Genomic DNA, 13,837 nt, shown 5'->3' on the forward strand with positions numbered 1-13,837 from the left:
AGAGTAAGATGATATATTTTAAATTATAATTGTTATTCGAAGCTTGAGATTGCATTAGAAGAATCTTAAAACGATTGTGGCAGGATGTTTGCATAACTAATTTAACACTTTTCTACCTAAATACAACTACTCTGTTTAGTCTTTTACCTTTGTCTAAGGCCAATTAGGAGCCACATGTTTTTCATGTTTTCTTAGAGAATTAAGAATCCGTGATAGCCCTCTCTACCCCTGCTAGGGAATCCAAGAATTCCAGTGACTTTTAAGCCCTGCATTTGGTGAAACAAATATTTGACACGTCTTTTTTTTTCCCCAGACTGCCTGGGACAGCACAGCAGGCTTTCCCATTAGATAAAGTATAAGTTAAAGCCTCCAATCAACATTTCACTGTGTTTAGTCAGCATCTAATTGGCTGTTAATCTTTCAGGAAAATAGAAGTGGTGAAGTCTTTGTAGCTATAAATTACCCATTTTAAAAATACTGGTTTAAGGATAATTTCTTTTGCTTGCTACTAAATATATTCTGGTTGTGCCAAAATATTTATTAAATCAATCAGTGTCAGCTCCAAGTCCAAGTAATTTTGGAAAAAACTGTTTTTTTAAAATTTTTTTGACATGTCCAAAGCAATAATCTAAGCAGCAATCCTGAAAGGTGACTAACGGGTATTTCACTAAGTTTGACAATTAAGTAGGACTTTTTGAAAACTGAACGACATATTTTTTCTCAGGTGGTAAATTATTGTAAGAGATCAACCTGTCACTTTTCAACGAATTTTGGTGTTACGGACATAAATGAAGATTCATGCATAACTATGTTAGTTACAAATAATAATATGATATTATAATACTTTTTTGTGTATCATGAAAAATAATTATGTCTTTTTAAATAATTTAGATGTTTATCATTGAGCTTCCCTATTAAAGTTCTGAACTTCATTCTGTTTTTGCTTGTATTGTATTCCTTTCTCTCTCTTTTATTCTCCCAAGCAACGCTCAGGCATCCAGAGGCAACTTCCAGCAGGTACTTTGCCTACTAATAGTTTAGTGCTTTGGCAGGCATTGCTATGTTTTCTGGGCTCTGCAATGGTGGGGGTTACCAGGGCTAGCCTAGGAGTGCTCAGGAGTATACAAGGCTTAGTGGGCCATGTATAGTGCTGGGATTCAAACTTGGGTCAGTTCATGCCAGACAGGCATCCCTGACCACTGTGCTATCATCTCAGCCCTTAGGCTATGTTTCTTTAGTAAAATATATACTTCTAAATTGAAAAATTCCCTTCAATGTGTCTTTGTATTATCTTTCCATGTTTTGTTCATTTGTTTGTGTTTAGCATATTGTACATATAAAAAAATAACCGAAGCTTTCATTTGTGTTTATAATTTTACCATTTATGGCTTCAATCCTCAAAGTAACTTTATGAGATAACTGCTATTACTCATATTTATAAGTAAAACACCAAAGACTCCGAAACTTTAAAGAACCTCTCCTCTAATTTCCCCGAGGCTTAAAATGAAAAGGACGAATTGAAGCCCATGACATACTGAATTATATATGGAAACAAAGAGTTTCTGTCTCAAAAATATTTATTAGCTGAAATTAATTTGAAAATTAAAACCAATTCATTTGAAAGAACTATTTAAGAGTTCTGGCCTAATAAAAAGCAGGAGGTTCTGGTTCTGGCTAAAATCAATAGAAAAATGGACAAATGGAAATGTTCCTTTTTTTTTTTTTGGTTTGACATTATTTAGAGACCAGTTCTGCACATTTGTATTCTCTGTTTAAAGCATGCCATTTCAAAGTCTATTTTGTTTTCTACTTAAGGTAATTCTGTTTCTCAAGATGGATCCTATTCAATGAACAGCAACATTAGGGAAGTGATTGCATGTGTTTCATTATGAAATGGGAATACTAAAACAAAAAAAGCAAATAACAGCATCACATGCCTATTGTTGATATTTATGTTAACACATTTGAAAAGGAGGAAATTAAAAATCAGTGCTATTATTTGTTGTGTACTTTGTATTAAAATGTATTTAGGCTCAATTAAAATGTACATTTGACACTGGAAAATGAGATAATTGTCATTTATTTATAGTAATAGGGATTTATTTTTATTTTTTGCTTTTTGAGTCACATGTGGCGATGCTCAGGGGTTACTCCTGGCTCTGCACTAAGGAATTACTCCTGGCAGAGCTAGGGGGACTGGGGGATTCCAGGGCTCAAACCCGGTTTGGTTGCATACAAGGCAAATTGCCTACCTGCTGTACTAGCAATCCGGCCCCCAATAGAGAATAGGTTCCTAAATAAAAAACACAGAACAAATTTTAAGAGTAATATGAGGTTATAGAAAAATGCTGAATATAGCATTAATTGAGAAAATTTTTTTATTTAAATTGTGCACATAATCAGAGAATTAGAACTGCAATCAAAATATTATAGTTGTGGAACTATCAGAGATAATTAAAAACAACTATCTCAGAGATAGTCGTAATTAACAGAGATAGCTAAATACCAGCTAAATACAAAATACGATGTGCAGGAAATCAGCTTAGAAAAATCTAAAGCTGATTAATTTATATGAAAGTAGACAAACAATTGTAGATAAAGAATGTGCCCAAATTTAAAAAATGACATACTAATAAAATAGTAATCGAGTGCTAAAACAGTTTTCATGGAACTGTATAAAACTTTTGTTAAATTCCTAATATCAATAAGGACATTTCTAAGAAATATCAGAAAACAAAGACTTGCCATAAATAATGTTTTACTATGAACTTTAGGGAAGTCTCACTAAAGAATTATGAAGCTACAGTAAATGAGACTGTGGCACTGGTTCAAGGAAAAGGAAGAAAAAAAAGACCAACAATTCCTCAATATAGAACACAGATGCCACCTTTGCTAAATTTAAACTGTGCTTCTCAGAATCTCTTCCCTCCCCTCCCCTTCCCTCACTTCTTCTCCCCTCTCCTCTCCTTACCGTCATTCCCTGACCCCCATTTTTCCCTTCCCCATCCATTCTCTTCCTGTTCCCTTCAGTCTTTTCCCATCCCTTTTCTTCCCTCTCTCTTCCTTCCCCTCCCCTTTCCTCCTCCCCTTCCCTACCCTTCCAGTCCCTTTCCTCCCCTCTTCTTGACCATATTTTTTAGAAAATTTTTTTATTAGTGAATCACCATGAGGTACAGTTACAGACTTACAGACTTTTGTGCTTGCAGTTCAGTCATACAATGGTCAGGCATCCATCCCTCCACCAGTGCCCATTTTCAACCACCGCATCCCTCCCACCATCCCCACCCTGTCCCCTCCACCCCCACAGCTTAGAACTGGCCTCTCACGATGGGGGGAAAAGGCAGCCCAGATAGAGAAGGGACCACCAAATAAATGGTGGCTAGGAGGGCCCGCTCGGAATGGGAGATGTGGGCTGAAAGAAGACTATAGACCGAACATGATGGCCATTGACCATATTCTTGATCATCATTTTTCTGCCACACCCAATGGTTCTGAGGGCTTTATCCTGCCTCTTTCCTAAAGGTCATGTCTGGTATGCTCTGAGAATCCTATTGTAATGTCAATAATCAAACTGGGGTTGACCATGTGAATCTGTTCCTGGGCTCTATCAGTTTATCCTTTCTCTTTGTTGTCTTGTGTCACAGAAGTTGTCACAGCACAATTCTGAGCTCTTGTATATTACTCTTTCATTATATCACTTAATCACTTGACATCCTGTTACTCATCAATTTGCTCAAGCGGGTGCCAGTAACGTCTCCATTCGTCTCTGTCGTGTGCTAGTGTAGCCCAATGGTGTTTGCTCATTCTAGGAACACAAAGAACCTCAAACCATTCAGGATCTTGATGAAGAAATCTGATCATCTTGTAGGTGGATGACCACGCGATCTTTTTGATGTCTCGTGGAATCCAGTGGGTAATGGCTCTAGTCCAGCGATCGTCTCCAAATCACATTACGTGTCTGGCTCATCTGATTTTCAACACCTTGGCAAATGAGACAGCATCACTGATTCTTGATCATCGACGGAGTCGGAGCTCCGGATTCCTTCTCTCACTTGAGTGAAGCATGATACTCCAAGCTTAGCTTAGCTTCTTTGATTCCTCTTTGGGAGATCCAAACAGCATTCTCATCCTGTTTTTGTAGGGCCCAGGTTTTCATTAAATCATCAGCAATAGTTATATAAGTTTTTATTGCTGTTGGTGGTGATTCTGTATATGTTGAGATCTTGTGTTATCTCTGTGGCCTCCTGGAATATGATTTTCAAACTTTAATTCATTATAACAGTTTAATGACTGCTTAACCAAAAGTGTTCTTTTCTTCTCGATCTTTGTGGTACCTCCCTACTCATTTAAAAGACCTTCTATAAGAAAGTTAACTCTGTGCTTTATTTCTAGTTTCTAGGAAATAATAATAGGTTACCTAAGGAAAAAAATCAAACAGAATTTAGAAATTAACTTCTAGACTAAGGACTTTAAAGTGACCCATTATTTTTATTGGATAGATTATAAAATTCTACTAAGAACATGTTGAAGGAATACCACAATATTTAACCTTTAATTTAAATAAATAACTACAGTGATTTATCATTCCAAGATTACTGCCTAGTTGAATAGTTTATTAATATGATATTTTAATATATATGATAGAATTTCTCAAATTTTGTTTCTTGATATATTAATAGAAACTTTTGTAATGATGGAAAAATAAAGGAAGTAAATTGGATCTATCTTATAAATGTCAAATATTAGTTATCCTTGACTAACAAAGATAATTGAAAGCAAAAGTCTCTGAAAAAGCTGGAGGTAAGAGCTTCTAATTCTCTATCTTTCCATGCGTATTTATATATGGGACACATTTTCTTCCAAAATTCTGAAATTTTGTAGTATTTGTAGTGGAAAGTTCTCACAATGCTCCCTCTTGATCATCTTAAAATTTAGTTTGATTTTTAAAATAAACAATTTATAAGTTTAAAAATCAGAAAAGTAAAAAACATTGCTTAATTTTTTTCTTTTCCATTGATATCTTTGTTCAGTACTTTTGTGATAACCATTCTTTCACATTTTTGTATGTTTTAAGTGATTCTTTAATACAAGTAAAATATAAGTGTTTTAGTTATCCACTTTATTGTACAAAATATCACAATATGTGCATCATACTTTGGTTTATATTTTCCACTTAAAATCTACCTGGATTTTCTTTCCTCATTAATATTTTCAGTGATTGTTGTAATTTTTTAAATAGCTCCATGATGTTCCAATGGGTAGGTATTTTCTGGCTAATTTTTTTTTATTTTTATTTATTTTTTAGAAGCCAATTTATTTTATTTATTTTATCTTTTTTGGGTCACACCCAGCAATGCTCAGGGGTTACTTCTGGCTTTGCACTCAGGAATTACTCCTGGCAGTGATTGGGGGACCATATGGGATACTGGGGATTGAACCCGGGTCGGCCACGTGCAAGGCAAACACCCTACCCCCTGTGCCATTGCTCCGGCCCTCTGGCTTATTTTTCAATTCCCAAAATTTGAATAACTAAATTGTTTTAAAGCTCTTGATATTAAAAAAAAGTCCCAACAAACATGAATGTAAATTGTCTTTTCATTATTGTGCCAGCATATCTGTAGGGTAAATTCCCAAGATTAGTAAGTCAATGAATGCATTTGCAATTTTGTTAGACATTACCAAGTTTTTCTCGATAGAAATCACATTCTTCACTTCCACAGTTTGTCTGTAGTCTTGACTACAGAATGCTTTTCCAAAACTTTGAATTTTGCTGTTACAGTCAGAAAATAATAATCTAATTTATATTTTCTCTTACTATGACTGAAGCTGAGGATCATTTAATATGTTTAAAATTAATCGTATTTATTTTTGTGGAAAGTATGAATTCACATCCTTTATCTATTTTATTTCTGAGATTTATATCTAAAATGAGCCATTTGCATGTTATGAGTTCTCCATTTGTTTTCCTTGCTTGCCATTCATCTTCTGGTTTTGCTCCTGATAACTTTCTTTTTCCACATAATTTGATCACTTGATCACTTGACTCCTCGTTAATCATTGATTTGCTCGAGTGGGCACCAGTAACGTCTCCATTTGTCCCCGTCACGCCCAATGGGTCTCCATTTGTCCCTGTCACGCCCAATGGTGTCTGTTTGTTCTAGGAGCACGAAGAGCCTCAAACCAATCGTTCAGGGCCTTGACGAAGAAGTCTGACCATCTGGCAGGTGGGCGGCCATGCGGTCTTTTGACGTCCTGTGGAATCCAGTCGGTAATGGCTCTAGTCCAGCGGTCGTCTCCAAATCTCAATACGTGTCCAGCCCATCTGATTTTCGAAGCCTTGGCAAACGAGATAGTGTCCCTGATTCTTGACCGTTGACGGAGGTCAGAACTCCGGATGGTTTTGTAGGGCCCAGGTCTCTGAGGCATATGTTAATGCAGGAAGAATGGTGGAATAGAAGAGATGTGCCCAGAGCTGGAGGTTCTTCGTCCTCTTAGCTATTTCTTCAACGCTCTTGAAGGTGTTCCAAGCCGCTCTCTTCCTCCTGTGCAACTCAGGTGCCAGGTCATCTGTCATGTTGACTTCTCGACCTAGGTATACATAACTGTTGCATTCGGAGATGTTTGATACGTTGAGAGTGAATGGGACGTCAGGAACAAGACCATTTCTCATAAACATTGTCTTCGTGAGATTCAGCTGTAGTTCGACCTTTCCACACTCAAGATCGAAGTCAGACAGCATTTGTGCTGCTTGGCTAATGTTTGGTGTTATTAGAATGATGACATCAGTAAGGTGGAGGAGGTGTAGTTGCTGACCATCTATCTTCACTCCCATTCCTTCCCATTCCAGTCGTTGCATGACGTTGTCTAGGTGGCAGTGAAGAGTTTCGATGAAATGGCATCACCTTGCTGAACCCCTCTCTTGACATTGATGATCACTTCTTTGTAGAATAGTGAGATCCTGGTAGTGAATCCATAAGACAGCTCACCGAGGATCCTGATGTATTGAGTTTGAATGACCTGATTGACTAGGGCTTAAATGACTGCATCTGTCTCAACAGAATTAAAGTCAATGAACGTTAGACAGAGTGGCATCTTGAACTCACGAGAAACCTCAATGAGCTTGGTTAACGTGTGGATATGGTTAATCGTGCTGAATCCTTTTTGGAAATCAGCTAACTTGCATGGTTGTCCTTCATCTAGTGTTCTGCCAATCCTATCCTCCACTACCTCCACTACCCAGCCCCTCCAGGAGGGTTTCCAGACCGCACAGCCGCATGCCACATTATAACACAATACCCATCTTCCAGGATTGCCGCACCATATTTGATAGGGTTCAACTATGGTTTGAACCATGGGAACACCATATAATTTATATTTAAGTGTTCAAAATTGTTTACTCATTCTTTGATTTCCTTTTTCCCTTCATGTAGCACTGCACTGTAGCACTGTTTTCTAGCAGTAGATTGCTCCAGAGGACCCAGTAACGTCTCCATTGTGAGACTTGTTGTTACTGTGTTTGGTGTATCGAATACATCACGGGTAACTTGGCAGGCTTTGCCATGCGGGCGAGATATGCTTGGTAGCTTGCCAGGCTCTTCGAGAGGGGCGGAGGAATCGAAACTGGGCAGGCCAGGTTGGCTGCATGCAAGGCAAACACCCTACCCATTGTGCTATCACTTTTTTCCTTAATCTGAAAAATTTCAGAACATTGTAGTTCTCTGTATGATAACAAGCTCTTTCATACATTGTACTCTTTTTACAATGTGAACAATTGAATTAGGTTGCTAATGTTGTCATAACAAAATTCCACAGGATTGGTGATATAAATAAGAAATAAGACAATATGTTGTTCCTTAAATTCTAGGTGCTAGCAATTAGAAGGTGTTATCAGGATTGATTTCTTCTAAACCATTTCTTCTTGTTTTGTAGATTACTATGTTCATTCTTTGTCTTCATAACAAGCTCTTACTTCTGTATCTGTTCTAATTGCTTATTATAAGATCTTTTGTATTAGGGATGGAGCGATAGCACAGCGGGTAGGGCGTCTGCCTAGCACGCAGCCAACATGGCCGACCCGAGTTCGATTCCTCTGCCCCTCTCGGAGAGCCCGGCAAGCTACCAAGCGTATTCGATATGCCAGACACAGTAACAACAAAGTCTCCAATGGAGACGTTACTGGGCCCGCTCAAGCAAATCGATGATCAGTGGGAGGGCCTGTATTATGATACACAATAAATATTAAATATACCTTTTATTTTCTTTGTAAAATCTCTGACTCCCAGTATAGTCCCAAATGAAGTGCTGGATGTTAGCGAACTGGGGGCAACTTGATTTTGTTACTTATATTCCTATATATTTGCTTTTTGAGGAGCATGCCCAGCAGTGCTCAGGGCTTATTTCTGGTTTTGTGCTTAAGGATCAGACCTGGCATTGCTTAGGGAACAACATGTAGGATGCTGAGGATCAAACCTAGTCTGGTCTTACATGCAAGGAAAGCATTAATTCCTGTATATGGTCAAGGCTCTTAGATGGTTGTTTTGATGATCAGAACATGAAACATAACTTCTTGTGAATACCAAAGGAACATTCTTAAAGGTAACACTACTCTCCACCTATTCTTTTTGAAACACTAACTGTGGAAATAAGCCAAAATGCAAAGAGGTTATCTTCAGAAAAAAGACTTTTGAAGGAAAAAAAAATCCTCATGGAAAAGTAGCTCAGAGGCATGAGGAACTCATCCATTTCAGATGCAAATCTTGAGCTGTTGGAGATGAAAATTCTGCTGCACCACCCAGGAACTGAAGACCCACCCACAGAAGGGTAAATTCCTTTATAAAAGAAGCTACAGGATAATCTAAAGGTCACTACAAGAGAATCTAAAGGTCATGATAAGTATCTGAAAGGACTATCAATAGAGATAGTGCAAGGATTTTTCTTCTTTGGTACATCTACACAATGGAGTACTATGTAGCTCTTAGAAAAGATGAAGTCATGAAATTTACATACAAGTGGTACAATATGGAAAGTATCATGCTAAGCGAAATGAGTCAGAAAGAGAGGGATAGACATAGAAAGATTGCATTCATCTGGGGGATATAAAGTAACAAAGTATGAGATTAATACCCAAGAATAGCTGAGATCAGCACCAGGAGGATTACTCCATAACTTAGAGGCCAGCCGGGTATCCTAGAGGAAAGGGCAGTTCAGATAGAGAAGGGAGCACCAAATAAAGGATGTTTGGAGGATCCTCCCAGGAGGGGAGATGCATGTCGAAAGTAGACTATGGACTGAACATGTTTGCCACTCAACGCCTCTTTTGCATACCACAACACCCAAAAGGAGAGAGAGAACACAGGGGATTGCCCTGCCACAGAGACAGGGGGGATGGGGGGATGGGGGTGGGAGGGATATTATCCATGGTGGTGGAAAATGGGCACTGGTGGAGGGATGGGTATCTGATCATTGTATAATTGAAACCAAAGCACAAAAAATTGTAAATCTACAACTTTAAAAAAAATAAAATAAAATAAAGGGGAAAAAAAAAAGAAAGGTTGCAACAAAGCAGTAAGGAATAGAGAAATAAAAGAAATAAAAGTTTCAGATATCACTCACTGAAAAAAAAAAAAGATTTTTCTTCTGTGGAGAAGTCTGTATTCTCTCTTGAGAGAACGAATTTTTTTAGAACATACAAACCAGTTATTTGTCACTTTGTTTCTTCTTACATCTTTCTTTTTTGATTCAAATAATTTATTTTTTATAATAATTCAAAAAATAAATACTTATTAACAAACTTTTTTAATGTCACCAATGAAAGCAGATCTTTAATTTCATGTATATAGCAAAACTACTATAATGGTGTAGTATTATTAATTCTGTACGAATATTTCAGCTATCTTTTTAGAAAATGTTGTTTTGTTTTTAATGTAGTCCTTTTGTGTGTATTTTTTTTCAAGCACTGAATGCAAGTTGATCCACATTGTATAACTGTCTAATGCAATTTTGGGAAAATGGAAAGTGGAAAAGAAGCCAATGTTCATATTCAGCTGGAAGGCTAGCCATCCCTTTTACAAATAATAAGTCTAAATTACTGTGATAACTTTGTGAATGAATTCTTTTAGAACAAACAAACTCAACCAAACTATCTTATAGGTAGGATGATATGTCAATGTTATTAGTAGAGGTAATGCAGCAAATTAAGAAGGTAGGAATTAAAATAAAATGGAAAAAAATTCTAAAACTGTTCCCATTTATTATTACAAATAGATAAATTGAGTAGACTATGGTATAATTAAGAATTTATCTTTTTAAAAAAAAGTTTATTTCTTACATCTCTTTAAGTGAATTTATTTCAATAAAAATAACTTGCTTCATCTGAAGAAAGGGAAGAAAAGAAGAAGAAGAAGAAGAAGAAGAAGAAGAAGAAGAAGAAGAAGAAGAAGAAGAAGAAAGAAGAAAGAAAGAAAGAAAGAAAGAAAGAAAAGAAAAGAAAAGAAAAAGAAAGAAAGGGAAAGGAAAGAAATGGACTAAATACTGAATCTTCCAGATAAAAAATATACCTGAGAGAGACGACGATGAGCAATAGATCTCAAAAAAGGAGAGAATGAGATGAGAGACTATCAAATGTTGTGTAATTCAGCAGTACAGAGAAGTTTGATTTTTTACATTTCTATGTGTCTAAGCATCAATATGAAATTTAATGGAAAAAAGAAAAAAGTCAAGTACAGTTTCATATATATATATATAAAATCAAAGAGCTTATTAATTGTAAAAGTTATGTTATGTTTAGCTGGAACAATAAAAAAATCAAAGTAAAAAATTGGGCCAGAGAGGTAATAAAGTGGTAAGAAATTTGCATGCAGCTAAACTATGTTTGATCCCCAGCACCACATATGGGCCTTGACAGGAATGATACTGAGAACTGCCAGATGTAGCTTAAAAACAAAACTCAAAATACATTTAACTGGAAATAAAATAATTAAATTAGGTAGGTATTTTAAAGTATATATATATGTTATTTTATATATAATTTTAAAATAAACTATATATAATATATATACTGTATGTGTATATTATTTTAAAGCTTATGTGTATATGTTTGTATATATAAGTATCACAAAGAGAGAAGTTATTAAAATTGAAGAGAAGATTCTATATATTATATGAATAAGTGTAAGTTTAATATAGTAAAATTAGTTTTGGTAGTTTTTTTTTTAATTTTACTATTCCAGTCAATAAAGATACGTTGGTTCTAAAATTCAATAAGCAAAAGACATCAATAATATTCTCTAAGACATTGAACTTGGAAGGGAGGTTAGCTCTGTTAAGAGGATTAATCACATTCAAACATTATCAAGATGGTGGCTATAAGCATGAAATTAATCATCTAGTAGACTTCTCAACAAGGGCTTTCATGAGAGCTATTCTTTAAGTACTTTCAGGCTTAAAACCATCTGTCTTTACTAATTTTACCTAAATGACAACTTGAGGGAACGTGAAGAAGTTTCAAGTGGATAGTGTCAAAATATGATGGCAGTTTTAATTTCTGTCTAATTTATGGGACACAGTCCTTTTTTGTTGACTTTCTAAATCAGGAAGCCCAAAAGTGTTTTAAAGGGCTATTGCAGAGCCAGAGCTATAGTTCAGCAGTTAGGGCATTTGCCGTGCAAGTGACCAACCCAGAATCAATCTCCATCAACCATATGTTCCCCTAATTACTGCCGTTAGTGATCCCTGAGCACAGAGCCAGGAGTAAGCCCTGAGCATTGCTGGGTGTGGCCTTCAAACACACACACACACACACACACACACACACACAAATATTTACCATTCTTGTTTCATAATCATTTCCTTCAGAAACTTTAATGATATGTTTAGTGAATCACTTTTTCGAGCAATAGCACAGCAGGTAAGGCGTTTGCCATGCATATGACCAACCAGGGTTCGATTCCTCTGTCCCTCACAGAGAGCTCGGTAAGCAAGCTACTGAGACTATCCCGCCCCCACAGTAGAGCCTGACAAGCTCCCTGTGGTGTATTCGATATGCCCAAAACAGTAACAACAAGTCTCACAATGGAGACATTACTGGTGCCTGCTGGAGCAAATCGATGAACAATGGGAGGACAGTGCTACCATGCATGTTGTAAATATGTGTGTAAGTTCTATACACATATTGAGCATATATGCACACATATGTATTTTTAGTATCTTCTTTTTCTTTCTGCAATTACATTCATATTTCTGAAAATGTTTTACCCTTTTGTGCCTATTCTGTTCCTAAACTCTTGTCAGTTTTTTTTTACCCTTCACTTTGTCATGTTGCCTCATGTAACTTATAGAAGTATATACAACAGTTCTGAGCTCTTAAATTTCTATTCCTTCATTACCATAGCAATAATTATATTAAGTTTTATTTTGTAAATTATTGGTGGTGGTGCTGCAGTATATGCTGATATGTGGTATAATTTGTGAATTCTGTGTAATACTTTTTCTAGTAAATTTTATTTTTACTTTTCTTTGAACTAAATTTTCTAAAAAATATAATTGAATATTTATATTTAAAAGTCATGGATTTCCCTATATAAACTATTAGCAAGCAATTCCTGTGTGTGTGGGCCAGGAGAGTTTGAAAAATTTCAGTCTTGGATCTTATTCTTTCTAGGTATGTAAGATTCTGTAAGTAATTTAAAGTCTCATGTCTTTGTGTACTTGTACTTATTTCACAGGCTTCTGAGGGAAAAAAAGTCAAATACACTGTTGGTTATATAATGAGCATGCTGTGTAGGGAACTTCTAGCTTTTCTCTGACCTGATTTGATTGTGCAAGAGAAGTTGAAATGGTTGGCTTCTATTGTAGCATACATTTAAACACAAAAGCAAATGAAGGTTGGAGTCTGAGTAGCCAAAACTTTCCTCCATAATTCTATGTACTTTTTTTTGGCATCAACTTCATTGTCTTGGACAGAAAACAGATACCAACTTTGGCCAGCTCCATAAGGAAACTCTTTGATACTTTTTAATCGTTTTAGTGAATGGAAATTTACAGATGCTAGAAAAGGGATGAATGAAAATCATCTTTAGAATATCAATCCTCATCACATTTAGCAAAAACAAGAACCTTGTTTTATTTAGTGAAAGATTCTTTTGACATTGAGTGCCCCTATGGGGCACATTTATTGATCATGGGTCACATTTTTCTACGACAGTGTAGTAAAAAATACTAGTACATCTATCATGAGATTAAAGTTTATGAACATTTGATTTATTTATAAAATGATCATTCAAATGTGTATCTTCAGTTAAAAACATATTTAGACACATTGAATAAAGTATATAATATTTGAAATTAGAATGGTTTAGTTAAACCAACAAAATGAATGAAAAAGAAATTATTGCATATTTAATTTATATAACATATGCAAATGTAAAATCAACATGCACATTGCTGTAGAAAATGTTATGCATTATTGAAAAATAAAGTTCTAATTAAAATTATCAAAGTTCATTCTTCTTTCCAACTATGGTTATTTTATGTATTCATGTATTTTTTTAATTTAGAATTATTTCACATTAAGAAACAAGACATTTATTTATAAACTATAATAATTTATATACACATAAAACTAGGATCTACCAGCAGACTTTAGAAAACTTGAATAATTTATGAAATTGAACTTGGCAGCTTACAACCAAGAAAGAGCCAACATTCCTATGCTACGGCTACTGTATTTTAGTCACTTATTTAAGAAACAACTCTTCCATTTAAATAATTTAGTCACTTATTTAAGAAACAACTCTTTCATTTCAATAATTTTAAGAGGAAAAATGAGAAAGTTATGAAA

Source organism: Sorex fumeus, unplaced genomic scaffold, assembly GCF_029834395.1.
Source record: "Sorex fumeus unplaced genomic scaffold, SorFum_2.1 ptg000003l, whole genome shotgun sequence".
Lineage (NCBI taxonomy): Eukaryota > Metazoa > Chordata > Mammalia > Eulipotyphla > Soricidae > Sorex > Sorex fumeus.